This window comes from Pristis pectinata, chromosome 2 (assembly GCF_009764475.1).
Source record: "Pristis pectinata isolate sPriPec2 chromosome 2, sPriPec2.1.pri, whole genome shotgun sequence".
Lineage (NCBI taxonomy): Eukaryota > Metazoa > Chordata > Chondrichthyes > Rhinopristiformes > Pristidae > Pristis > Pristis pectinata.
The window spans coordinates 139,698,476-139,724,467 of NC_067406.1; the positions used below are offsets into that span (position 1 = coordinate 139,698,476).

General features: G+C 46.4%; 1 protein-coding gene across 2 annotated transcripts in view; it reads left to right on the top strand.

The window, feature by feature from the left end:
• Window positions 1-25,992, top strand: part of bmpr1ba (bone morphogenetic protein receptor, type IBa) — a 506,418-nt gene that overhangs the window by 217,147 nt on the left and 263,279 nt on the right. For both annotated transcript variants that reach the window (XM_052035149.1, XM_052035147.1), the window contains one exon: window positions 8,161-8,278. The gene's annotated coding sequence lies outside the window, so the exon portion shown is untranslated. The remainder of the gene's footprint in view (window positions 1-8,160; window positions 8,279-25,992) is intronic.

Consider the following 25,992-nt stretch of genomic DNA (forward strand, 5'->3'; position numbering starts at 1 on the left):
TGTTATGCTGGATAAGACCATAAGATACAGGAGCAGAATTAGGCCATTCGGCCCATTGAGTCTGCTCTACCATTCAATCATGGCTTTTTTTTCAACCCGATTCTCCCCGTAACTCTTAACCCCCTTACCAGTCAAGAACCCATCAATCTCTACCTTAAGTACACCCGATGACACGGCCTCCACAGCCCCCTGTGGCAGCGAATTCCACCCTCTGGCTGAAGAAATTCCTCCTCACCTCAGTTCTAAAAGGATGTCCCTTTATTTCTGAGGCTGTGCCCTCGGATCTTAGACACCCCTTCTAATGGAAACACCCTCTCCACGTCCACTTTATCCAGGCCTTTCAGTATTCGGTAGGTTTCAATGTGGAGGTGTCAGGTATGGCTCGTATAAGGCTGAGGGCTGGATCTGAACTGTATTCGGCCTCTTGACCCAATGCATTACAGACTCTGATGAGTCCAGGTGTAGGACAGGGGGTGGATACACCAGAATCTGACCACCACCACTTTTTGGGCTTCAGTGAACTGCAGTGTGAAAGGGACTGACACAAATGCTACAGCTAGAACCTCTGCACAAAACTGCCATCTCAATCAAGTCATTTCACAATCATCATTACTGACTTTTTAATTCCTGATTCATTTAATGACCTGAACTTAAATTGGCAAAACTGGATTTGAACTCACAACTTCTGAGCAGTATCGAAGGCCTCCAGCCACCATATGTAACAACTGTGGGTACCTGGAATGCACTGCTGGGGTGGTAGTGGAGGCAAATAAGATTAGATTTCTTTATTAGTCACATGTACATTGAAACACACAACGAAATGCACCTTTTGCGCAGAGTCTTCTGGAGGGCAGCCCGCAAGTGTCGCCACGCTTCCGGCGCCAACATAGCATGCCCACAACTTCCTAACCTGTACGCCTTTGGAATGTGCGAGGAAACCGAAGCACCTGGAGGAAACCCACACAGACACACGGGGAGAATGTACAAACTCCTCACAGACAGTGGCCGGAATTGAACCTGGGTCGCTGGCGCTGTAATAGTGTTACGCTAACAGCTACACTACGGTGCCTGTCCTATATGATAGAGGGTCTTAGAGAGGCACATGAATATGCAGAGAAGTTTGTACATTCTCCCCGTGTCTGCGTGGGTTTCCTCTGGGTGCTCCGGTTTCCTCCCACATTCCAAAGACGTACGGATTAGGAAGTTGTGGGCATGCTATGTTGGCGCCGGAAGCGTGGCGACACTTGCCGGCTGCCCCCTGAATACTATGCAAAAGATTCATTTCACTGTGTGTTTCGATGTACATGTGACTAATAAAGAAATCTTATCTTAGAATGAAGGGATATGGATGTAGGCAGAAGGGACAAGTTTAGTAGGATTTTAATTACTACAACATCGTGGGCCGAAGGGCCTGTTCCTGTGCTGTACTGTTCTGTGTTCAACCACTGTGCTACTGAATTCATTACTGCCTGGCCAAAGACTAAGAAGGCTCATGTGCTGTTGAAGCACAGGAGGGACGAATTGGGTGGAGTGGACTGATTAGGTGCTGACCACATATATATTTCAAAAAAGGGAGACTGTTCACTTGTCACTGGGTCATGCCTTTTCTCACCTGTATCTTGGTACGTAGATTGACTGTTGGATTAATGCAGGTCTGTTTTCTGTCATGGGAGCTGGTAATGTTTGTGCTCTGGGTCAGCTATTTAACTGTTAGTGCAATTGAGCCTGTGTTTGCTCAGGTTAAATTAGCTTAACTATCTCATCAGTTGCCAGAATATTTCCACACACTGCAGCAGGGAGGTTGTGAACTGGTTTAAGGGTTCAAAGTAACAAGATCCTATGACTGCAGTTGGACAGCGCAGATTCATTTGTGCTACTTGAGGGAACATAACAAAATGTGGGAGAATGGGAACAATGCTCAGTTGGGTTTGTGGAATTCATAATACTTCAAAATGAAGAGAGTAACACAGATCATTGGCACTCAAGCCTTGGAGTGTTCCAAGGTAAGGTAGGCTAATCCATCTGTGACTTTTGGAACCAGTTTGAAAACAAAATGTGAAGAGAGATTTATACAGAGCCTCGAGCAAAGGGTCTCAAGGTGCTGCGCAGGTGCACACTCAGGCCAACGCTGGGGCAGGGATGGAGACAATAGTTCAGGTGACTTAAAGCTTGGTCACTGAGATAAGCTTAAAGGGGGGGGGGGCACATTTAAACAGTGATCTCCAGGGCTTGGGGCCCTGGTGGCTGAAGGCATCTCTGCTGATGTGACCAGTTATAGAAGAGTGCAGGCCACAGTCATACAGCATGGAAACAGGCCCTTTCGGCCCACCATCAAGCACCCATTAACACCAAACCTCTCTCCTCCTGATCCCACTGGCCCCCATCACCCTATCTCTTTCCCCTCCCCCCACCCTCTCTGTCTGCCCATCACCCACATACCCCTCCCACCGGTTCCCCTCCCCAACTCCCTCCCTTTATTCCTTGCTCCAAAGTCCTCTCTGATCGGATTCTATCCAACACCTTCCAGCTTCTGACACCATTCCCACTCTCTCCCCTCCTTCCCTCACCCGCATCCACCCATCTCCTGCCAACTCTTGCTCCACCCCTCCCTTCCACCTTTTTATACTGGTGACCTCACCAAGAAGGACAAGGGCTGCAGGTGGAGGGGAACACCACCACCTCCAGGCTCCCCTCTACTTCTCACATGGTCCTTGCTTGGAAATGTATCATCAGTCCTCCACCATCGTTGGGGTCCAAATCCAGGAACTCCCTCCGCAGGAGCACTGGTGGCTCATCAGCACTTTCTCTGGGGGTAGTTAGTGAAGGGTAATAAATACTTGCCTTACGAGTGACGCCCGGATCCCAAAAATGAATAAAAACACGTTCCCTCTGTATCTTTCAACACTGTAGCTTCCTAATCTGCTGGATATTTCCAGTATTTTCTGTTTTTATTCCACACTCACCATTGACTGCATTGAATCACTTTCTGCAAACAAAATCACAGTTTTTAAATATGCCTTTGAATTTAGTTACAGCAGTGTCCAGGAGATTAATCTTTGATGTCGGCAACTCTAGTGCACTTGGGATTTCTAATTTGTACGAGGGTATTGAACACTCCCACTTAGATCTGCTCTACAGTAAACCAATATTTCTTTCCTTCTTGTCTCAATGATACAGCGGTCCAAAGACTTGCAAAAGCAGACTGCATTTTCAGTAATCGTGTTATACAGAGGAGTTGTGTTTCTAAATGTACTGTTAAAAGCTATAGCAGTCCAGTGAATTCCTGATAGTTTGGGTGTGTGAGTTGAAGTATAGAGCGTTGAACTTACACATTGTAAATATCATAGGAACATTGTCAAATTAAAATTCATACTGAGCCTCACGAAATTTCAGGGGAAATGGCAAAAAACGTAGTCTGAGAGGCAGGTTTTGAGCACCTTAAAGATGGAGAGAGGGTAGAGAGGCAAAGAGGTTCAGGGATGGAATTCCAGTGCTTAGGACCTTGGCAGCTGAAGATATGACAAACAGATACACAAGAGTCTGCTGATGCTAGAATCTGGAGCAACAAACAATCTGCTGGAGGAACTCAACGGGTCAAGCAGCATCTGTGGGGGGAAAGGAATTGTCGACGTTTCAGATTGAAACCCTACATCAGGACTGAGAGTGGAGAGGGGAGATGGCTGGTATAAGTCAAGTCGAGTTTATGTCATCTGCACAAGCACATGTATGCACAGGTGCAATGAAGGACATCATTTAAGCAGTATTCACAAGAAAAAACATCAATTAAACATAGATTATACACAATTTTTACAAGAAAGTACACAAAAAAAAGTCCATTTTTGTGGAAAATGATCAAAGTGGTCATAGTGTTGCTAAACTGTTGTGATTAGGGTTTTGCCGGTTGGTTCAAGAACTGAATGGCTGAAGGGAAGTAACTGTTCCTGAACCTGGTGGTGTGGGACTTCTGTACCTCCTGCCCGATGGTAGCTGTGAGATTGCATGGCCCGGATGGTGGGGATCTTTGATGATGGATGTCATCAAAGTGCCTCCTGTAGATACTATCAATAAAAGGAGAGAGGAGGAATGAGACAGGAGCCCGAGGCGAGTGGTGGATGAAGGAAGTGCAGTGATCTCAGAAGATTAGAGAGCTGGAGGAGAGTACGGAGGTAGGGAGAGGGGGACACCATGGAGGGCAAGAATTTAAAAGTGGAGATATTGCTTAAAATGGAGCCAGTAGGTCAACAAACACAAAGAAGATGCGACTTGGTGCGTTAGGAGAAGGGCAGCAAAGACTTTTTTACTCTCTAATTTACGGAAAATAGAACGAAGGAGGCTGGAAAGGAGCCGCAAAGTCATATAGCAGAGAAGCAGGCCCTTTGGCCCATCATGTCCATGCTGACCATTGAATACCCATCTACTAATCCCATTCCCAGCCCTTGGTCGGTAGCCTTCTGTGCTTTGACAGTTCAAGTGTGATAGAACAGTCACATCTGGATCTACGATAAATGGGGGTTTCTGCAGCAGATGAGCTAAATGTCTAACATTGCGTTTTCCAATTTCCCCCTCTGTCCCTTTTCTCTCTCCTCCTCATATACCCAGTTCCTCCTACACCCACCCCAGTCCCCAATCACCTTGTTTCTTTCCCCTCCTCCACTCACTCTACCTGCCCATCAATCACACACTCCCCCCCACTGTTCCCACCTGCCCTCCCCACCTCCCTCACTGGACTCCACGCTCCACCTTCCTCTCCTATCAGACTCCACCATCTGCAGCCCTTTTGTCACCTCCACCTATCGCCTCCCGGCCCCTTGTGGCTATTCCCACCCTCCCCTCCTCCATCTGCCCGTCACCCCTCCTCACCTGGATCCACCCATCACCTGTCAGCTCTTGCTCCACCCCTTCCCCTCACCTCTTTACACTAGCTATCTCCCCGCTATCTTTCAGTCCAGATGAAGGGTCTCGACCCGAACTGTTGACTCTCCATTTCCTTTCACAGATGCCGCCTGACTCGCTGAGTTCCTCCGACAGGTTGTATTTTGCTCTCTTGTGTCTCTGTCTAACCATCTACATATTTAAACATCTTCACAGTGCTTTAACCAGTGGTATCTGGTACCACATCTGCAGGTGAATTCATCTAAGTCCTGTACAGTTAGTCATAAGGAAAGCACGCTACCGTCTTTCTGAGGAGGTTAAGGAGGTTCGGCTTGTCACCGAACACTCTAACAAACTTCGACAGATGTACTGTTGAAAGTATCCTGACTGGTTGCATCACGGTCTGGTACAGCAATTAGAATGTGCAGGAACGTAAGAAGCCGCAGAGAGTAGTGGACTCAGCCCAATACATCAGGGGCACATCCCTCCCCACCGTCGGTAGTATCCACAGGAGGCGCTGCCTCAAGAAGGCAACATCTATCATCAAAGATCCCCACCATCTTCTCGCAGCTACCATCGGGCAGGAGGTACAGAAGCCTGAAGTCCCACACCACCAGGTTCACGAACAGCTACTTCCATTCAACCATTTGGTTCTTGAACCAACTGGCAAAACCTGAATCACTACAGTTTAGCAACACTATGACCATTTTGATCACTTTGCACTAAAATGGACTTTTGTTTTGTTCTAATTGTGTTCTTTCTTGTAAAAAAAAACTGTATAATTTGTGTTTAATTTGTTTTTCTTGTGAATGCTGCTTATATTCTGCCATGTGCCTGTGATGCTGCTGCAAGTAAGTTTTTCATTGCACCTGTGCACACATGGACTTGTGCATGTGATTATAAACTCGAATTTGACTTTAACCTATAGATAGACTTCGCATGAAGATACACATTTCCACACGGCCTGTGTCTCCAGTAATTTCAAAAACGTAGTGCATTCTCTATACTTAGCGTGACGGCAGAAACAAGATCAGCACTTTGCCAGCATGATCCCTTTGCACCTTTTAAAAAATAGAGTCAAAGGACTCTTGGGAGTTTGAAACTATTTGTGAACTGAATCCTTTTCTAAAGTAAAATAACCTTGAAATACAAGAAGATGCACTGTATTCTGTCTTCATCTCACACAATAGGAATGTCCTTTTATTTGCTGTTCTATAAATTCTGTGAAATCTGTTTAATAAGATTTGCTATAAGTTCTTTTTGGTTATCCAGTCTCCACAGTTTCAATCACTAGTATGAAATTAATGAAAAATAAAAGGTTTGAGTTACTGAGAGCTTTGCACTGGGATAGTGGAAGAGTTGAAGGAGTTGATGAAATTATGAATACTGTAGATAATACAAATCATTCCCATGTGACAACAAGGGGAAATTAAATCCATCTCATGAGAGGAATAGTGCAGTGGGTTGAAGAGATTTCTCTTTCAAGCAGTTGACTGAATGTAGGATGGGCTACATTTCCCTGCATGGCGCAGTCAGGAGTTCAGTGCTGGGGACCAGTGGGATTTTTGCCAGTCTTGGATTCCCAGCCAGCCTTTTACAGAGCAGAACCTCATGCCATCCAAATGGCCCTCGCCATGATTGGGCACTAGATATGTTTGTAGTTCCCACTTCCCTAAAAGGACCCATTTTACCATCACCGTGAAATGCAAAGCATGAATATAGCTTTCGGCCACAGCTGATTTAAGTATCTATCAACATATGCAGCTGTATAAAACTTTGGTTCGGCCGCACTTGTGTTCAGTTCTGGTTGCCCCATTACAGGGAGGATGTGGAGAGGATGCAGAGGAGGTTCACCAGGATGCTGCCTGGATTAGAGGGTACGAGCTATAAGGAGAGGATGCGATAGTGGCAAAGTAAAAGGCTTTTAGACAGACACGTAAATATGTAGAGAATAGAGGGATATGGATCATGTACAGGCAGAAGAGATTTAGTTTGATTTGGCACTGTGTCTGCCAAACACAGACATTGTGGGAAAGTTTAAGGGAGATGTGAGTGGTTTAGAAATCTACCTCCCTAACCAAATATTAAAGCTGGACAAAGTTTTGACTTATTCGCCATACGTGAGGTGCTATCTGAAGACAAACTAAAGCACAAAAGGCAACAGCATCTGAGGAACCTTCCATAAATAAATTCCCACGCACAGCCATCAGTCTCTGCATTACGCCTACTATTTCTTCAACTATTTCTTCAGTTCAGCAAGGGAAGCTGGTGTCACTGTGAAGACCAGCTTTTATTGTTCACTCCCTAAGTGCCCTTGAGAAGTTGGTGGTGAGCCAGGTTATCCCACAACTGTCGGAGAGAGGAGTTCCAAGATTTAGACTCAGCAACAATAAGAGACTGGCAATAAATTCCCAAGACAGGATGGTGAATGACTTGGAGGGGAAACTGCAAGTGGTGGTGTTCCCATGTGCCTTTCTGAGTCTTTGCTAAGACTCAGAAAGGCACACAGGAACACCACCACTTGCAAAGCACCACTTTCTCACACTGACTAGAAATTGATTCTTTGGTTCATGTTGAGACGGGTGCAACAGTCAGTGTGGGCATGGTGAATTGAAGGGCCTCTTTCTGTGTTGTATGACCCTGTGACTCTGGGAGAAGAAATCTTGAATCATCTCAGTGACCAGTCTCTGCATGTGGTTGAATTTAGTCTGCTTATTCTCTCGTTCCAAGATACTTGCTTTCTCGAAAAATCCCTGTATTTGTATTCTTTGACTAAAGGTTGTGCATTGTTGGCCTTTTTATCTTTCTACTGCAGCTCAGAGACTGAGTGCACAGAATCATTCTATGCACCATCCTGTCAAAGTTAATCATCCCTTTAATGGGAGAAACAGAAAGGGGGTTTGAAGGGAGAGGCTGTGGAAGTGGTCAGCAGAGATTTTAGCAAGGGTGCTCCTCTGACAGATATGGAGCTGAACCATGTCACACCAGCTCAGCTAGTGTTCTCGGTTCTCTCTCGTCACAGTGAACCTGGCAGTGTAGTAATATTTATAGGCTCATGCTGCTGGTATGTGTGGTTCCGTGCATACAGCTGAGCAGCTAAGCACTCAGGCAGTTCTCGGTGCTGATACCATGGTGTACAATAACAGGGATCTGTGCCATGTGCTGGGGAGCAAGTGTTGGCGGGGTCAATATTTATAGATCTGTACACAGCAACTAACGCCGGGCGAGCTGTGCGCTGACTTCCACAGTCGGATTTTTTAAGTTTTGATTCAAGTCCTCTTTCCTCAGAGCTCTGAATGGTCCCATGGTTCAGCTTCACATTCCCGAATGACTGGATTGGGACATTTCACTGCAACATTGACCAGCGGACGGCAGTTTTAGAGTAAGGGACCAGCAGAGTTTGCAGGTAAGGGTTTGACTTCCTGCAATATTGAAGCCATTGATTGCAACTTGTATTCAATGGAAGACTGCTTTTGTGCCTCTAAGGTTGTGTTGTGCTGTGACATTTATTGCTGGATTAAACACCACGTGCAGAATTTATTTTAAAGTCTGCTTTAGACTGCACCACTTGATGCATAGGATAAAACACAGCCAGAATTTCTGTCCAGTAGTTTCATCCTGCAAGCATTCTGATTGAGACCACAAACTACATGACAATCTTGTTGACTGAAGGTGCAAGACAGCACCTTTGATTTGATTCCTCACTAACTTTTGCTGAAACTAATTGCAAATCTAGCGTTCACTAAGTTAGCTCTTCTTCGTGATCAAATACTGCTTGGTAAAGAGTCCTATCTGTTGGAATTGGAATTGTTTTTTTATTGTCACAAGTTCTGAGGGACAATGAAAAACTTGTCTTGCATCTCATTCATACAGATCAATTCATTACACAGTGCATCGAGGTAGTACAAGGGAAAACAATACAGAACGCAGAATAAAGTGTTACAGTTACAGAGAAAGTGCATTGCAGGTAGACAATTAGGTGCAAGGTCGTAACGAGGTAGATTGTGAGGTCAAGAGTCCATCTTATCGTACCGGGGAACCATTCAATAGTCTTATAAGAGTGGGGTAGAAGCTGTCGAGCCTGGTGGTACGTGCCCTCAGGCTGCTGTATCTTCTGCCTGATAGGAGAGGAGAGAAGAGTGAATATTCCAGGTGGGTGGGCTCTTTGATTATGTTGGCTGCTTTACTGAGGCAGCAAGAAGTGTAGACAGTGTCCATGGAGGGGAGGCTGATTTCTGTGATGTGTTGAGTTGTGTCCACAACTCTTTGCAGTTTCCTGCGGTCCTGGGCAGAGCAGTTGCCATACCAAGCCATGATGCATCCAGATAGGATGCTTTCTGTGGTACATTGATAAAAATTGGTGAGGGTTGACGGGGACATGCCAAATTTCTTTAGCCTCCGGAGAAAATATGAACTATAAGGAGAGGTTGGACAAACTTGGGTTATTTTCTCTGGAGCGTTAGAGGCTGACAGGAAACCTGATAGAGGTTTATAAAATTGTGAGATGCGTAGATAGGATAGACTCAGAATCCTTTTCCTGGGGTAGAAATGTCAAATACCAGAGGACATGCATTTAAGGTCGGAGGGGGAAAGTTTAAAGGAGATGTGCAGGGCAAGTTTTTTTACACAAAGAGTGGTGGCTGCCCGGGGTGGTGATGGAAGCAGATACAATGGTGGCATGTAAGAGGCTGTAAGATAGACACATGAATATGCGGGGAATGGATCACGTGCAGGCAGAATAGATTTATTTTAATGTGGCATCATGGGCCAAAGAACGTGTTCCTGTGCTGTACTGTCCTATATATATATATATATAGAGCTATACTCCACCTTATGGGGAAGACATGTACAAACCATATCAAACCATATACACAACAAATTCCTACCCTCTGTGTATATCTTTAGGGATGATTATACAGGGACCCTAACTCTTTGCTTGCAACCACCCCCACCCCCTTCACTTCTACCTCCTTTGCAGCCAAATTATGGACGGTGTTATTGTATAGCCAAACTTCTTCACCTCAAAATCTTTGTGCAATGGCAGAGAATGCCTCATTACGTCTAAATATAGTTCATGAAAGCAGCATTGTTGTGCTTTGGAGTGAGTTAGGGAGTATCAGTTACAGGGACAGGTTAGAACAGCCGAAGCCACTTTCCACTTAGATACCATGCTTATGAGATATTGGCACTTTAGATAGGACTGTGCCAGGAAATCTGAGGCCCAATTGGTCAAAGTGACTGAATCTTGAAAAAAGAAATAATTCAGCAATGTCCCCTAATGTTGGATTGTCATGTGGTGTGAACATAGGGGAAAATATGATGCAAAACCTCGATTAAATAATTTGAGTGGGGACTTAATCTTGGCTACATCCTCAGGGTAGTACCTATTGGCTCCATTTACATTAAAGCTGTTGGAAGATAAACTGGGCATAACAATCAGAGAGTAACACAGCACAGAAGCAGGCCCTTTGGCCCAAATGGTCCATGCCGACCAAAATTCCCATTGAAACTAGACCCATTTGCCTGCATTTAACCCTTTCTTATCTATGTACCTGTCCATGTAACTTTTAAGTGTTATTAATGTACCTGCCTCGACCACTTCCTTCAGCAGCTTGTTCCATACACGCACCACCCTCTGTGTGAAGAAATTACCCCTCAGGTCCCTTTCCCCCCTCACCTTAAACCTGTGCTCTCTCGTTCTTGATTCCCCAACCCTGGGAAAAAGACTGTGTGATTTCACCCTCTCTATACCCCTCATGATCTTATACACCTCTATAAGGTCACTCCTCAGTCTCCTACACTCCAAGGAATGAAGTCCTAGCCCACCCAACCTCTCCCTATCTCCCAACCTCTCTCAGGCCTTTGAGCCCTGGCAACATTCTAGTAAATTTTCTTTGCAATCCTTCCAGTTTAATGACATCTTTCCTTTAACAGGGTAACCAAAACTGTACACAATACCCCAGGTGCGGCCTCACCGGTGTCTTGTACAACTGCAACATGATGTCCCAACTCCTGTGCTCAATGCCCTGAGAATAGGAGGCATGAGATCAGTGAAGCTTGGGCAAATGGAGACGTACTGTCTGATGTGCTGGCCTGGGTAAGTGTGTCTCTGTAGAGCAGCAGATAGAACTGCGGCCTCACAGCTCCAGCAACCTGACCTTTGGCGCTGACCCTGTGGAGTTTGCATATTCTCTCTGTGACTGCATAGGTATCCCTTGGGGAGTAGGAGGAAACTTGGATCATAAGGGGGAGAACCGTGCAGTCACAGGGAGAACATGTAAACTCCACACAGACAGCACCTGAGGTCAGGATTGAACCTGGGTCTCTGGAACCACGAGGCAGCAGCTCTACCAGGTGCGCCGCTGTGCTGTCCAGCTGTGGTGAGAAGAAACAGAGCTAATGTTTCAGGTCAATGACCTTTGTCCAGAACCGGGGAAAGTTAGAAAATGAAGCAAGTTTTAGGTCACAGGGAAAGAGAGAGAGCCAAGCAGAGCAAAGCAGAAAATGTTTGTTGAACAAGAATCCCAGAGGGATTGAGTGAGGCGAGTGGTGGTTACATTTGTACAAATCATTGGTTAGGTCCCACCTGGAGTACTGCGTGCAGTTCTGGTCACCACGCTGTAGGAAGGATGTCACTGAGCTGGAGAGGGTTCACAGGAATGTTGCCAGGACTGGAGGGCTTGAGTTATAAGGAGAGACTGGATAGGCCGGGACTGTTTTCCCTGGAGCGAAGGAGGCTGAGGGGTGACCTTATGGAGAGTTATAAAATCATGAGGGGCGTGGACAGGGTTGACGGTCATAGACTTTTTCCCAGGTTAGGGGAGTCTAAAACTAGAGGGTATAGTTTTGTGAGAGGGAGAAGATTTAAAGGGGACCTGAGGGGCAAATTTTTAACACAGCGGCTGGTGGGTGTATAGAACGAGCCTCCAGAGGAAGTGGTAAAGGCAGGTACAAAGGTGGCCTTTTCTCCTTGGAGCAACGGAGGATGAGAGGTGACCTGATAGAGGTGTATAAGATGATGAGAGGCATTGATCGTCAGCAAAAGTCAGAGGCTTTTTCCCAGGGCTGAAATGGTTGCCACAAGAGGACACAGGTTTAAGGTGCTGGCGAGTCGATATAGAGGAGATGTCAGGGGTAAGTTTTTTACTCAGAGAGTGGTGAGTGCGTGGAATGGGCTGCTGGCAACGGTGGTGGAGGCGGATACGATAGGGTCTTTTAAGAGACTTTTGGATAGGTACATGAAGCTGAGAAAAATAGAGGGCTATGGGTAAGCCTAGTAATTTCTAAGGTAGGGACATGTTCAGCACAGCTTTGTGGGACAAAGGGCCTGAATTGTGCTGTAGGTTTTCTCTGTTCTATGTTCTAATTACAATGTTTAAAAGACATGTGGACAGGTTGGTGACCTGTTTCCATGCTGTATAAGACATAGGAAAGGTTTAGAGGGATACAGGTCAAACACAGGCAAATAGGAGCAGCTCAGGTAGGCACCTTGGTCGTCACGGCCTGTCTCTCTGCTGTATAACTCTGAAATCTCTGAATCCATGCTGGCTGAGAGAGGGTGGTGAGCCTGTGTCTGGGAGAAGGTGTAAGAAAGAGCACCCAAGTGAACACTAAGACTTGAGGATGGGGGACTAATTCTTTACTCCATTTGCAAAGCATCTCAGGACGTCCCACGGGATGGTACAGAAATGCAAGCGCTATTTTCCTGAATGCTTGCAATATGGTGAGCTCAGCGGTACAGATCCCAGGTGAATGCTGCTCCTTGGCAGTACATGGTCTCTGTGCCCACACCGGACTCTCGGCTCCAGAGCCCTGTTGCCGCTCCTCTGTAAGGGGCTGCAGTGGCCTCAAAGCCTCTGGCTGGGTCCAAAACAAATCAGGTGCGTTTCGTTCTGCAGGTTACCATCCAGTGGCCTCCGTTGGAAAGCTTCTGCTGGGGGAATGTTCAGAGGCCATTCAAGCAGAAAGCAGACAATTATTTTTTAGTGGAACACACAAAACGCTGGAGGAACTCAGCGGGTCAGGCTGCATCTATGGAGGGAAATGGACGGTCAATGTTCGGGTTGAGACCCTTGACACTGTCCATATCCCTCCATAGATGCTGCCTGACCCGCTGAGTTCCTCCAGCTTTTTGTGTGTTGCTCCAGATTCCACCAATTGCAGTCACATAGTGTCATAGAGTCATACAGCATGGAAACAGGCCCTTCAGCCCAACTGGTCCATGCTGACCAAGATTCCCATTTAAGCCAGACCCATTTGCCCACGTTTAGCCCCTCTTCCCCTTAATCTTTCCTATCCATGTACCTATCCATGAAAAGTACCTTTTCAGTGTTGTTAACGTACAGTACCTGCCTCAACCACTTCCTCTGGCAGCTTGTTCCACATATGGACCATCCTCTAGGTGAAGAAGTTGCCCCTCAGGCTCCTATTAAACTTCTCCCCTCTCACCATAAACCCATGCCGTTTAGTTCTTGATTCCCCAACCCTGGGAAAAACACTGTGTGCACTGACCCTATCTATGCCTTTCATGATTTTATACACCTCTATAAGATCACCCATCATTCTCCTTCCGCTCCAGTTAAAAAAGTCCCAACCTGCTCAACCTCTCTCCATAACTCAGTCCCTCGATTCCCAGAAACATTCTTGTAAATCTCCTCTGCACTCTCTCCTATAGCAGGGCAACCAAAACTGAACATATTCCAAATGCAGCCTCACCAACGTCTTGTACAACTGCAGCATAACATCCCAACTTCTATACTCAATGCGCTAACTGATGAAGGCCAGCGAGCCAAAAGCCTTCTTCACTACCTGCGACGCCACTTTCAGGGAAACATGTACCTGCACTCCTCGGGCCCTCTGTTCGACAACACTCTCCAGGGCCCTACTGTCCATTGTGAAGGTCCTACCCCGATTTGTCTTCACAAATGCAACACCTTGCACTTATCCAAATTAAACTCGATTTGCCATTCCTCGGCTCACTTACCCAGCTCTCTTGTGTCTCAATTTTTTGTGTTCATTTCCAGGAGATAAACCTTGTGAGAAAGGCCAGTGATTATTGCCCATCCCTGAAAGAATGGAGCTGTCCATTTCAGAGGAGACAGGAGTCAACCACTTAGCTAAGCGCCTGATATAGATTGGACTGGACATTAGTTAACCAAATGGGTTTTTACAGTAATTTAGTCCTTTCAACAGTCTCCATTACTGATACTAATCTTTCCCTCTAGATTTATCGAATGAATTGAATTTAACTTTCCCGATCACATTGCTGCAGTGGGATTTGAACTCTTGCCTGTCCAGGGTCAGAAGTGAAGAGGCAAAGCTTCTCTTCTTCTCCAGCAGTCACTTGGAATCGATGATGACTTGCTTGCACTCTGGTCCTCAGTGTGGGAACCATAGACTCTTCTGTAGGCGATGCCTGAAGGGGTGGGCAGTTTGTGAGGTGGTCCTCCTCTTCTGCCACTTACATAGGCCCTCTGTGTATTCCCGATACATGGACAAGGTTCTCAATACCACCCCGAGTGCCCCTTGTCCACCGAGCAGCCACGCCCCAGAGGTTCCCAGGAGTCAGTGGAGATGTTCTGTTTTATTCAAGGAGGCTTTAAGAAAATCTTTGAATCCTTCCTTCTGTCCACCTGGTAATAAATGTCATTATCATACCTGCCTCAACCACTTCCTCTGGCAGCTCATTCCATATACGGACCACCCTCTGTGTGGAAAAGTTGCCCCTCAGGTCCCTGTTAAATCTCTCCCCTCTCACCTTAAACCTGTGCCCTCTTGTTCTTGATTCCCCGACCCTGGGACAAAGACTTTGTGTGTTCACCCTATCTGTGCCCTCATGATTTTATGCACCTCTATAAGATCACCCCTCAGTCTCCTGCGCTCCAAGAAATAAAGTCCTCACCTGCTCTACGTATGATAAAATGACACTGCCTTACGCACTTTGGCTTCTGAGTGCTATAAAGATACCAACAACTTATGATAAGTTGCTGGTAATTTTATAGACTTTTAATGATGATAAAATGCCAGCCAGCGATAGAGAATCTGGGTGAAAATATTTGGCCACAATAAATCAGGAAAAATCCTAACCTAAAGAAGGAGATTTATTATTCCCACTTCTGCTCTTGCAGACAAAATTATCGGTGCACTGTGCTACAGTACTGTTGTTCTCCAGGTTTTCTGATAGAGGACCTGGAAGTTTGGACAAAAAAGACAAGTTGCATTTGTTGGTAACAAGACCTTGCTGGAGAGGGTAGAGGTGAGGTTCACCAGGAGGTGCCAGGGCTGGAGGATTAGTGTGATGACAAGAGAGTAAATGAGCCTGGGGTGTTTTCTTTGGAACAAATTGAGGGAAGATTTAACTGAGGAGTTAAAAAATCTGAAGTCCTGAGATAAGACACACAAAAAGGACTTATTTCCCTTGCAGAATGGTCAATAATTAAGGGTATAAATTTACATTAGTTTGTAGAAGGTGTAGAGAAAATAGTTATTTCATTCAATGCATTGGGGTCTGGAACATTGCTGCTTCTCTCTATCTCTCCTGTTCTCTCCCTCACTCTCTCTCTCCCTCTATCTATCACATTCTCCCTTTGTCTTCCTTCTCCCCTCTCATTCTCTCACCCTCTCTCAGGGACAGAGAATGGGAATAATCTCTCCCTCCCTCCCTGTCTCTCTCTCTCTTCCTCTATCTCTCTCTGTCCCTTTCACTCTCCCTCCCTCTCTCTCCCTCTTTAACTCTCTCTTCTTCCTTCCTCTTCAGCGTTTCCTCTGATCCATGGTGCCCATCCTCATGTAGCTGACCCAGTTGTTCCTTGACTTGAGCTGAGTTCCCAGCCCCAATCCCTGCTCTGCAGTGTTGGTGTCAGTATCCCTATGCCAAGATATGAGCAGTTGCCCGTTTTGCTGGATGAAATCTCTCTTTCTGCTGTGCTAGTTTTTGGAAGGTCACTATTGATATCTGTAGGCCTTAAAATTCATTGGCTTCTGGTGTGGGTGTTTCCTAAGATCAAGTGAATGTGTATGTGCACCCATAACCTCACCAGATTAATGGGGAATTGGTAATTTTTTTATTATTGTCGCTTGTAGTGAGGAACAATGAAAAACTTTTGTTTCCATCCAGACAGATGATTCTATACATAAGTACATCGAGGTAGTACAAAGGGAAAAAAAGCAGAATATAGTGTTACAGTTACAGAGAAAGTGCAGTGCAGGCAGACAATAAGGTGCAAGGCTATAACAAGGGAGATTGAGAGATCAAGAGTTCATCTTAATCGTATGAGGTCCATTCAAGAGTCTTAATAACAGCAGGGTAGAAGCTGTCCCTGAGCCTGGCGGTACATGTTCTCAAGCTGTTGTATCTTCTGCCTGATGGGAGAAGAGAGAATGTCCAGGGTGGGAGGGCTCCTTGATTACATTGGCAGCGAGAAGTGTAGACAATGGAGGGGAGGCTGCTTTTCATGGAGGGGATGAAGGTGGGGGGGAGTGCTGTTGCTTGCCCCTCTCCCTCACTTTACATACTCCCTATGTGGTCTGCCACATCCACCGGATGTAGAGTTAGCTGCTGTGTATGTGTGAGACAGCTGCTTGTCACAGCTGTGGCCTTTGTTCTGATTTCTGTATCTCCTCACTCCTGTTTCCTTTTCGAGATGTTTGAAGCCTCTCCATTCCCCACAGCCATCAATTTCCCTTTGAACGTCCTTTTCCATCTCCTGCTGTGTGGAAGGAGAATGAAACCAGAAGTTCTGTGGCGAACATGATACAGAGATACCTTGCACGGGGTAGTACAGAGTCAGGAAAGATGGAATGGGAAATTGTGGGAGAAATGTCGATTTGTCTTATCATTTCACATAAAGAAAAGCCTGGTATTTCAGGTTGACGATTCTTGTAATCTAGGATTCCAGTCTCAATAGTTCAGAATCAGAGTATCACTGATATATGACGTGAAATTTGCTGTTTTGCAGCAGCAGTACAGTGCAAAGACATAAAAATGTATAAATAACAAAACTAAGTAAATAGTGGAAAATAAAAGGAATAACGAGATAGTGTTCATGGACCATTCAGAAATCTGATGGCGGAGGGGAAGAAGCTGTTCCTGAATCGTTGAGTGTGGGTCTTCAGGCTGCTGTACCTCCTCCCTGATGGTAGTAACGAGAAGAGGACATGTCCCAGGGGGTGAAGGTCCTTAGTGATGGATGCTGCCTTCTTGATTTCTCAGTAGCCATTATCACACACATCAGAGTGCAGGATCAGTTTGTTATCATGTGGCCATTTTTCGGAAGAAATTTTAAACCAGGGTCCCACCTGCAGTCGGGTGGATGTGAAAGATCCCACAATACCTGTTCAGAGAAGAGCAACAGAGTTATCTCCAGTTTCCAGCCAATAATCCCTCAACCAACATCAATAGAAGCAGATTATAAAAACAGGAATGACTAGAAAAAACCTAACAGGTCAGGCAGCATCTGTGGAAAGAGAACCTTCATTAGAACATGACGAGCTGAGACAAGTTCTGACAAAGGATGGCAGACCCGCAGACGCTGCCTGACTTGCTGTGTTTCCCCAGAATCTTCTGTTTTTTTTTCAGATTTCTAGCATCTGCAGTTTTCAGATTTTCAAAGAAAGAGATTATTTGTTTGCCATTGCCTCTGGGATTTTGCCGTGGGAAAATTAGCTGTCGTGTTTTCATCATAAACAGTGGTTGGCTGTGAAGTGCTTTGGGACATCATTAGGTTACAAAAGTGGCTACAGAAATGCTAGGCTTTCTTTACTCATACTGAGTCTTATAGAGAGAAACAGCATGGAAACAGGCCTTTCAGTCTACACCCACATCAAGCTCCCATTTATGCTAATTGTCCCCTCACCTGTATTATTGGAACAACAGAGAAGACAGAACAGTACAGCACAGGACAGGCCCTATGGCCCACGATGTTGTGCTGAACTAATTAAACCAGTGATTCCTAATTAATCTAATCCCTCTTCCTGCCATATCCCTTCCTTCTCTGTATATTCATGTGCCTATCCAAGAGCATCTTAAACGCTCCTGTGTTATCTGCCTCCACCACGACCCCTACCCCTGGCAGCGCATTCCAGGTACCCACCACTCTCTGTGTAAAAAAAACTTGCCCCGCACATCTCCTTTGCACTTTTCCCCCCCTCACCTTAAATACATGCCCTTTCAACCCTGGGAAAAAGATACTGGCTGTCTACTCTGTCTATGCCACACATATTTTTGTAAACTTCTATCAAATCTCCTCTCAGCCTCTGTCATTCTAGAGAAAGCTCCAATTATTCTCCCAACTTTCTCATCAATTCCTCCCAAAAAGTCTACCATTCACTTTTGCAGTAGTGTCAACTTACAGTGGCCAAATGATCTACCATTCCTTATACCTCTGGAATGTGGGAGGAAACCAGAGCACCCATAGGAGATCCACATGGTGACAAGAAGAACATGCAAACTCCACACAGACAGCATCTGCGGTCAGGATTGAACCCAGGTCTCTGGATCTATGAAGCAGTGGCTCTACCAGCTGTGCCACTGTGCTGCCCTGGAGTCCAAGAGTCATGTTCTTAGAGTTACCAATCTCTTTTACCTATGGAAATGATTGTGTTTCCTGCTTATTTGCTTTTCCTCGGCACTCTGAGTTCCTCCATTGTTCTGTCAGATTGGAACGTGCAAAATATTCAGTCCGTCTGTGAAAATCAAAAGGCTACAGTTGCTACAAATCCGAAACAAGTGCTGGAAACACTCAGCAGGTTAGGCAGCATCTGTGGAGAGAGAAACAGTTCACATTTCACGTCATAGATCCTGGGAAGGAGAGAAAACAAGTTAGTTTTAAGTTAGAGATGAATGGATAGGACAAAGGGAATACCTGTGATAGGATGGGGCACGAGGTTTTTTTTTAAGTTCAGAATCAGGTTTATTATCACTGATATATGTCATGAAATTTGCTGTTTTGCAGCATCAGTACAGTGCAAGACATAAAGACATAAAAATTACCATAAGTTACAAAAATGTGAGGGTCCTCAGTGATGGATGCTGCCTTCTTGAGGCACCACCTCTTGAAGATGTCCTCGATGGCGGGGAAGGTTGTGCCTGTGATGGAGCTGGCTGAGTCCACAACCCTATGCGGCCTCTTTCGATCCTGCATGTTGGAGTCTCCATACCAGGCGGTGACACAACCAGTCAGACTGCTCTCCACCGTACATCTGTAGAGATTTGCAAGAGTCTTTGGTGACAGACCAAATCTCCTCAAACTCCTAACGAAGTAGAGCCACTGGCGTGCCTTCTTCATGATTGCATCAATGTGTTGGGCCAAAGATAGGTCCTCAGGGAGGGGGGAGAAGAGAGAATGTCCGGGGTGGGTTTATGTTGGCTGCTTTACCGAGGCAGCGAGAAGTGTAGACAGAGTCAATGGAGGGGAAGCTGGTTTTCATGATAGGCTGGGCTGTGTTCGTAACTCTCTGCAATTTCTGCAAGAGGTCTTTCCCCTCTCCCACCATCTTCATCTGCCCATCACACACACACACTCCTCGCTCCGGCTCCCCTCCCCACCTTCCCTCCCTCTATTCCACACTCCACCGTCCTCTCCTATCAGATTCCATCTTCTTTAGCCCTTTTGTCACTTCCACCTGTCACCTCCCAGCTTCTGACATTATTCCCACTCTCCCCCCCTCCCTCATCTGCCTATCACCCACCCCCCCTCACCTGGATCCACCCATCACCTACCTGCCAGCTCTTGCTCCACCCCTTCCCTCCACTTTTTTATACCGGCTATCTCCCCTCTTTCTTTCCAGTCCAGATGAAGGGTCTTGACCTGAAATGTTGACATTCCATCTCCCTCCATAGATGCTGCCTGACCCGCTGAGTACCTCCAGAACCTTTGTGTATTGTCCCACTCCTGGGTCTTGGAGTGTAAGTAACCATCATTGGTCAGCTGGGCCACAGATTCTGTTTCTGAGCTGCCCGATGGGAGGAGGGAGAAGAGAGAATGTCCAGGGTGGGTGGGGTCTTTGATTATGTTGGCTGCTTTACCGAGGTAGCGAGAAGTGTAATCGGAGTCCATGGAGCAGAGGCTGGTTTCTGTGATGTGCTGAGCTGTGTCCATAACTCTCCGCAGTTTCTGGGGGTCTCGGGCAGAGAAGGGATGCCAGGTGTTCATATTCAGAGTTCAGAGCAGTTCCCTTCCTGAACCTCACCACTTTCCGAAAAGGAGGAATGAGAAGTGGTGAGATTCAGGAGGGGACTTTCAGAGTTTGGAGTGTGGGCAGATGAAACCACTGCCATTCGTGGTGGAGCGATGGAAACCAGGATGCGGAAGGATCATCGAGTCATGCATCATAGAAGCAGGCCCTTCGGCCCACCATGTCCATACTGACTATTGTTCATGTTTGTACCCCAGTCCCAGTTACTCTGTAGCCTTCCAAACCTTAGCAATTCAAGTGCTTGTCTGGAGCCTCTGCCTCCACCAACCCCTCAGGCAGTGAGTTCCTGATTCCAACCACCCTCTGGGGATAACGTTCCTCCTCAGATCACCTCCTACCCCTTAGTTTAAACCTATTCCCTCTGGTTTTAGATATCTCTGCAATGGGGAAAAACTCCTCACTCTCTCTCCTAACCTATGCCCCTCATAAGGAGGGGCGCAGAGCAGCAGGTTGTTGTAGGGCTGGAGGAGGTTGCAAGGATAGGGAAGAGGTAGGGTGGGTGGGGGAGAAGCCAGATTGGGCTCAAAAACATGGAGGAGAATGGTTAGATAAAGGGCAGAATGTAGAGGGGTGAAGGTTGAACAAAAGCAAGGCAGCAGACATCCCTGAGAGGACTGTGCTCAAACACAGAATATAGAACAGTACAGCACAGGAACAGGCTCTTCAGCACACAATGTCTGTGCCGAACACAATACCAAATTGAACTAAATCTCTTCTGCCTGCACATGACCTAAATCCCTCCATCCCTGCATATTCATGTGTGTGTGTATTTAACAGCCTCTTCAACACCACTATCATACCTGCTTCCACCACCACACCGGCAGCCCGTTCCAGGCACCCACTGCTCTCGGTGTGGAAAAAAAACTTCTCCCGCACATCTCCTTTAAACTTTCCCCTTCTCACCTTAAATGCATGTCCTCGAGTACTGGATATTTCTACCCTGGGAGAAACATTCTGACTGTCAAAGCTTAAAATGGTCCTGCACAAGTGTCAGCAGAGCTGCAGAAAAGGGCTGAGAGAAGTATTTTGCATAGAAGAATGAATACATTTCAATATAAAGTAGCTGTACCATGATCCAGAGGGCAGGGAATGGCAGTAATGTTTAACATCAAATAATGGCACGCTGTGCAAGAACCGACCCACAGGAAATAGTTCCCCAGCTCTCAGGTGCTCCATAAGTTCACACAGCATTGTCACATTCCTTTTTCAGGGGAGTAGGAGGGAAGTACTTGACACACTAAAACCCGAAGAAAGAGACTCTTCATGATTTGCTGCCTCTTTAACTCCTCCCCCTCCACTCACAAGCTGCTAAGACATTTTTTTTGTTAAATGTGCAAATGCAGCTGCAGGAAATCAAAACCTGTTCAGGGTCTCTGCTACTCCTGCAAGATGAGGGGATCGACTCCAACGTGACCTGAAATAGGAGTAAGTCGTTCCGTTTTCTTCCTCGCTGTACGTCTGCCTCCCAGCCAAAGGCAAAGGACGATCCCATCCGGAGCCGGCTGCTGGGAAAGGGAGAGAGGGGTCCACTTCCTGGGAGGGTGATGCGGCCGAGAGGCTCGGGGTCAGTGGGTGTGAGGTGGTCACAGAGAGGGGCAGTGCCCGCGACTCCCCGCCCAGACGAGGGGAGGGGCGCGTATGTTGCCCGCCCTGAATTCCTTCGGGCAGGTTCCGTGACAGATCTGGAGAGAGGAATCGTGCTCCTTGCTCTGTCTTTGGTTGCCTTTAAACGGGACTTGCTCTCAGCTCTGCCTCCTCACGAGGCAGCTCAAATCCAAGAGCTTGGCATCTGAGGACTCACAGCCTCCATCCTTCCTGCAGACAGATCAGTCCACTTCCCTCCAGCTGGTGGGTGCTCCTAGAACAAGGCTTTCCATTGCTGTTTTTCAGTGTTTTTTAAGAACTTTTTCTGTTACATGCATTATTCACTCCAACATCTGTTTCAAATATAACTCCAGGATATTAATATTTGATGTACCTAACACATATCCCAGTGTTGCTTTCCATCAATAGCCTCTATGTTGTTCTATATCTAAAGACCTTTGTGTCTAATGATTCCGTAAGCTGGCTTGCAGCCTGTTGATTGTTGTGAGCAACCTTACATTGAGGACTTGACTCCTCTTAAAGGGACAGCGCCATTCCATTAAGGTTTTCCAAAAACTGTTTCTCTCAGTTTGTGAATCCACAAGTTGATGGGGGAGCAGGGGTTTAGCTCCTTCGCAGATTCTGTTATGTCAAGTGAGTACGTGAGGTTTCATTGCAAAACCTCTCAGCCAGCCCTCCGTCACTCTACTCCAGAATGGTGATAGTCTCTTGCTGTCTCTTCCAAAGAAGTGACCGTTTTTAATCTTTCAATCTCCAACACACCCAGGTCATGTCACTGAGATTAACCCTCACTGGGAAATATTGTCCTCAGAAAGAAGCGTCTTTGTGTCATTGGCAAATTTAGCAACCATTCCTTTGTCCAAGTCATCTTGTTCGCCAGAAGAAGCCTCTTCTTTGTTTCCTGTCAGCCAGCCAATTTTCTGTCCACACCAAACTTTTATCTCCTTCACTATTATCTTCCTCAGTATATATCCCCAATATATAATTCTTTATATTCACTAGAGTTTTGAAGAATGAGAGGGTATCTCACAGCAACCTACAAAATCCTAACAGCTCTGAACAGATTAGATGCAGAAAGGATGTTCCTGATGGTAAGGGAGATGTTTCTTCTCCACAGTTTTACCCAGGAGATCCCTGCATGAACAATGAAGACCAGTGCACTCTCCTCAGGTTTGTAGGGATCTGCCATTGCTTAATCTATGGAGATGAATTGCCAATAAACTTTGAAAGTGACAGGATATGTGGAGCGAACCACTTGTGGAGCTTGGGGCTTCCTGGAAATGGAGTATAAAAGCACTGAGGTTGTGTTAAAGTTCTATTAAAGGCCAACACTGGAATATTGTGTCCAGTTCTGGTCACCACACCACCAGAAGACATATGAGGACCTGAGAGAAGGCGCAGAAAAGGTTTACAAGAGTGGATCCAGGGTTGAGGGATCTTAGATGAAAAATACTATGATGCTGGAGGAACTCAGCAGTCCAGGCAGCATCCGTGGAGAAAAGCAGGCGGTCAACGTCTCGGGTCAGGACCCTTCTTCAGGACTGAAGATAGGAAAAGGGGAAGCCCAGTATATAGGATAGGTGGACAAAAGAGGGGAGGCGGGGTGGGCACAGGGTGGTGATAGGTAGATGCAGGTAAGAGATAGTGATGGGCAGGTGCGGGGGAGGAGGGGAGAGCAGATCCACCGGGGAATCGGTCAAAGGTAAGGAGAGAAAGGAAAAAAGGTAGAAAAAAAGAGGCTCGGAAAGGGAAGAAGAGAAGAAGCGTGGTGGGGGTGGGGATTACCTAAAGTGGGAGTATGCGATATTCATGCCATTAGACTGCAAGGTTCTTAGTTGGATTGGAGAAGCTGGGTTTGTTTGCCAGTTGTAACATGTACAGTATCTAAAGGGGAACCAGCGGATATAGTATACTTCGATGTCCTGACAACGTTTGATAAGGTGGCTTATCAAAGGTTAATGAAGTATAGAAACACGGAAAATTGGAGAAGGAGAAGGCCATTGGGTGCTTTGAGCTTGTGCCATCATTCAACACGATTATGGCTGATCATCCTAACTTAGTGCCCCGATCCAGCTTTCTCCCTATATCCCTTGATTCCTCTCGCATTAAGCACAACATACAACTCTTTCTTGAATAAATTTAATGATTTGGTGTCAACTTGGGAATTCCACAGGTTCATCACTCTCTGGGAAAAGAAATTTATTCTTATCTCAGTCTTACACCGAACAGTACAGAACAGGAACAGGCCCTTCAGCCCACGATGTCTGTGCTGAACATGATGCCAAATTAAATTAATCCCTTCTGCCTGCACGTGATCCATCTCCCTCCATTCCCTGCCTGTTCATGTGCGTATCTGAAAACCTCTGTAACACCACTATCATATCTGCTTCCACCACTACCTCCGTGTTGTGTGAAAAGGTTCTTCTGGGGTCTTAAAGGTGGAGGACTCTGGACACAGGCTTTGGATTTTAAAAATAGTATAATCACAAAGGCAAACGCGGGGACAGAGTGAATGGGAACGGATGCACACTCGCACACACACACGCAGGAGACCGTGAACGTGAGGGGGAATCGCAACGAGGATGAGATACACACACACACGCTCACAACCACACAATAAACAAGGTACAGCTTATCAAGGGATAAACACTTCAATGCCTGAACTCCTCGATTCAGACAAGCATTGGCCCTAACACTCCCTGGAATCTGACTAAGATGCTCCCAAACCACGTGGTGGTGCACACTCTTACCAGTGGTCTCTGCAGCGTTGTCTCACGATTCCTGCAGGAGTGGAAAGAGGGAAGGGCCAGGGGAGTGCAACACTCTTTATAGTGCTGGGAGGCTGGGTGGAGCCTGGCCAGGTAATTTAGACAGGCCAATGACTTGGGGGTCAAGGGCAAAGGTGCCTGCAAGGCCAATGGTCAGGCAGGTTCAGGAACAAAGGTGCTCTCCAAGGCCAATACCTATGCCCACACTTGATGGGCGGGGTGGAGCCAAACCTTGATTGACAGTGGTGTCACTTCCGATCCGATAAGCAGTGCTGTCCTCCGACCGGGGGGGGGGGTCAGTATTGTTACTGTCACGTGACAGCCATGTGCTCTCATACTACACCCTGGCAGCCCTTTCCAGGCACCTACCACTCTCTGTATAAAAAAACTTGCCCTGCACATCTCCTTTAAACGTTCCCCCTCTCACCTTAAAGCGATGCCCTCTAGTATTTGACTAGTGTTCTTGTGGCTTACATCCTATCCTTGCATTGTTATCCCTGATCCTGGACTCCTTGCCAATGGGAGCATCCTTCCTGAATCTAATCTGTCCAGTCCTGTTAGAGAGGGTCTTGACCTGAAACGTCAACTGTCCGTTTCCCTCCACAGATGCTGCCTGACCGGCTGAGTTCCTCCAGCACTTTGTGTGTTGCTCCAGGTTCCAGTATCTGCAGTTTCTTGTGTCTCCTGTTAAGATTTTGTTGGTTTCTATGAGATCCCCTCTCATTCTTCTAAACGCCAGTGAATATAAGGAAATATATAACATTGGGAATATATATTAAGGAGAATGACGTAGTAGGTAACAAGTTGATGTGGATGCAAGATTGATTGCAGAGAGGAGCCATGAATGAGTCTTCTCATGACAAGATGTAGAGTGGTTTGTTATGAATGTTCGCATTCATTTCGAGAGGACTAGAATATAAAAGCAGGGATGTACTGCTGAGGCTTTATAAGGCGTAGGTCAGACCACATTTGGAGTATTGTGAGCAATTTTGGACCCCGTATCTAAGGAAGGATGTGCTGGCCCTGGAGAGGGTCCAGAGGAGGTTGACGAGAGTGATCCCAGGAATTAAAGTCTTGACATATGAGGAGCGTTTTGTGTCTCTGGGCCTGTGCAATGGAATTCAGAAGGATGAAGGGCGATCTCATTGAAACCTACTGTACACTGAAAGACCTGGATAGAGTGGACATGGAGAGGATGTTTCCATCAGTAGGAGGGTCCAGGATACGAGGGCACAGCCTCAGAAGAAAGGGATGTCCCTTTAAAACTGAGGAGGAGGAATTTCTTCAGCCAGAGGGTGGTGAATCCATGGAATTCATTGCCACAGAGGGCTGTGGAGGCCAAGTCATTGGGTGTATTTAAGGTAGAGGTTGATAGTTTCTTGATCGGTAAGGGGGTTAAGGGTTATGGGGAGAAGGCGTGGTTGAAAAAAATCAGCCATGATTGAATGGCAGAGCAGACTCGATGGGCCGAATGGTCCAATTCTGCTTCTATATCTTATGGTCTTGTGGTGCAGTGACCTCAACACTTTGCAATTTATATAAACTGCTTGGA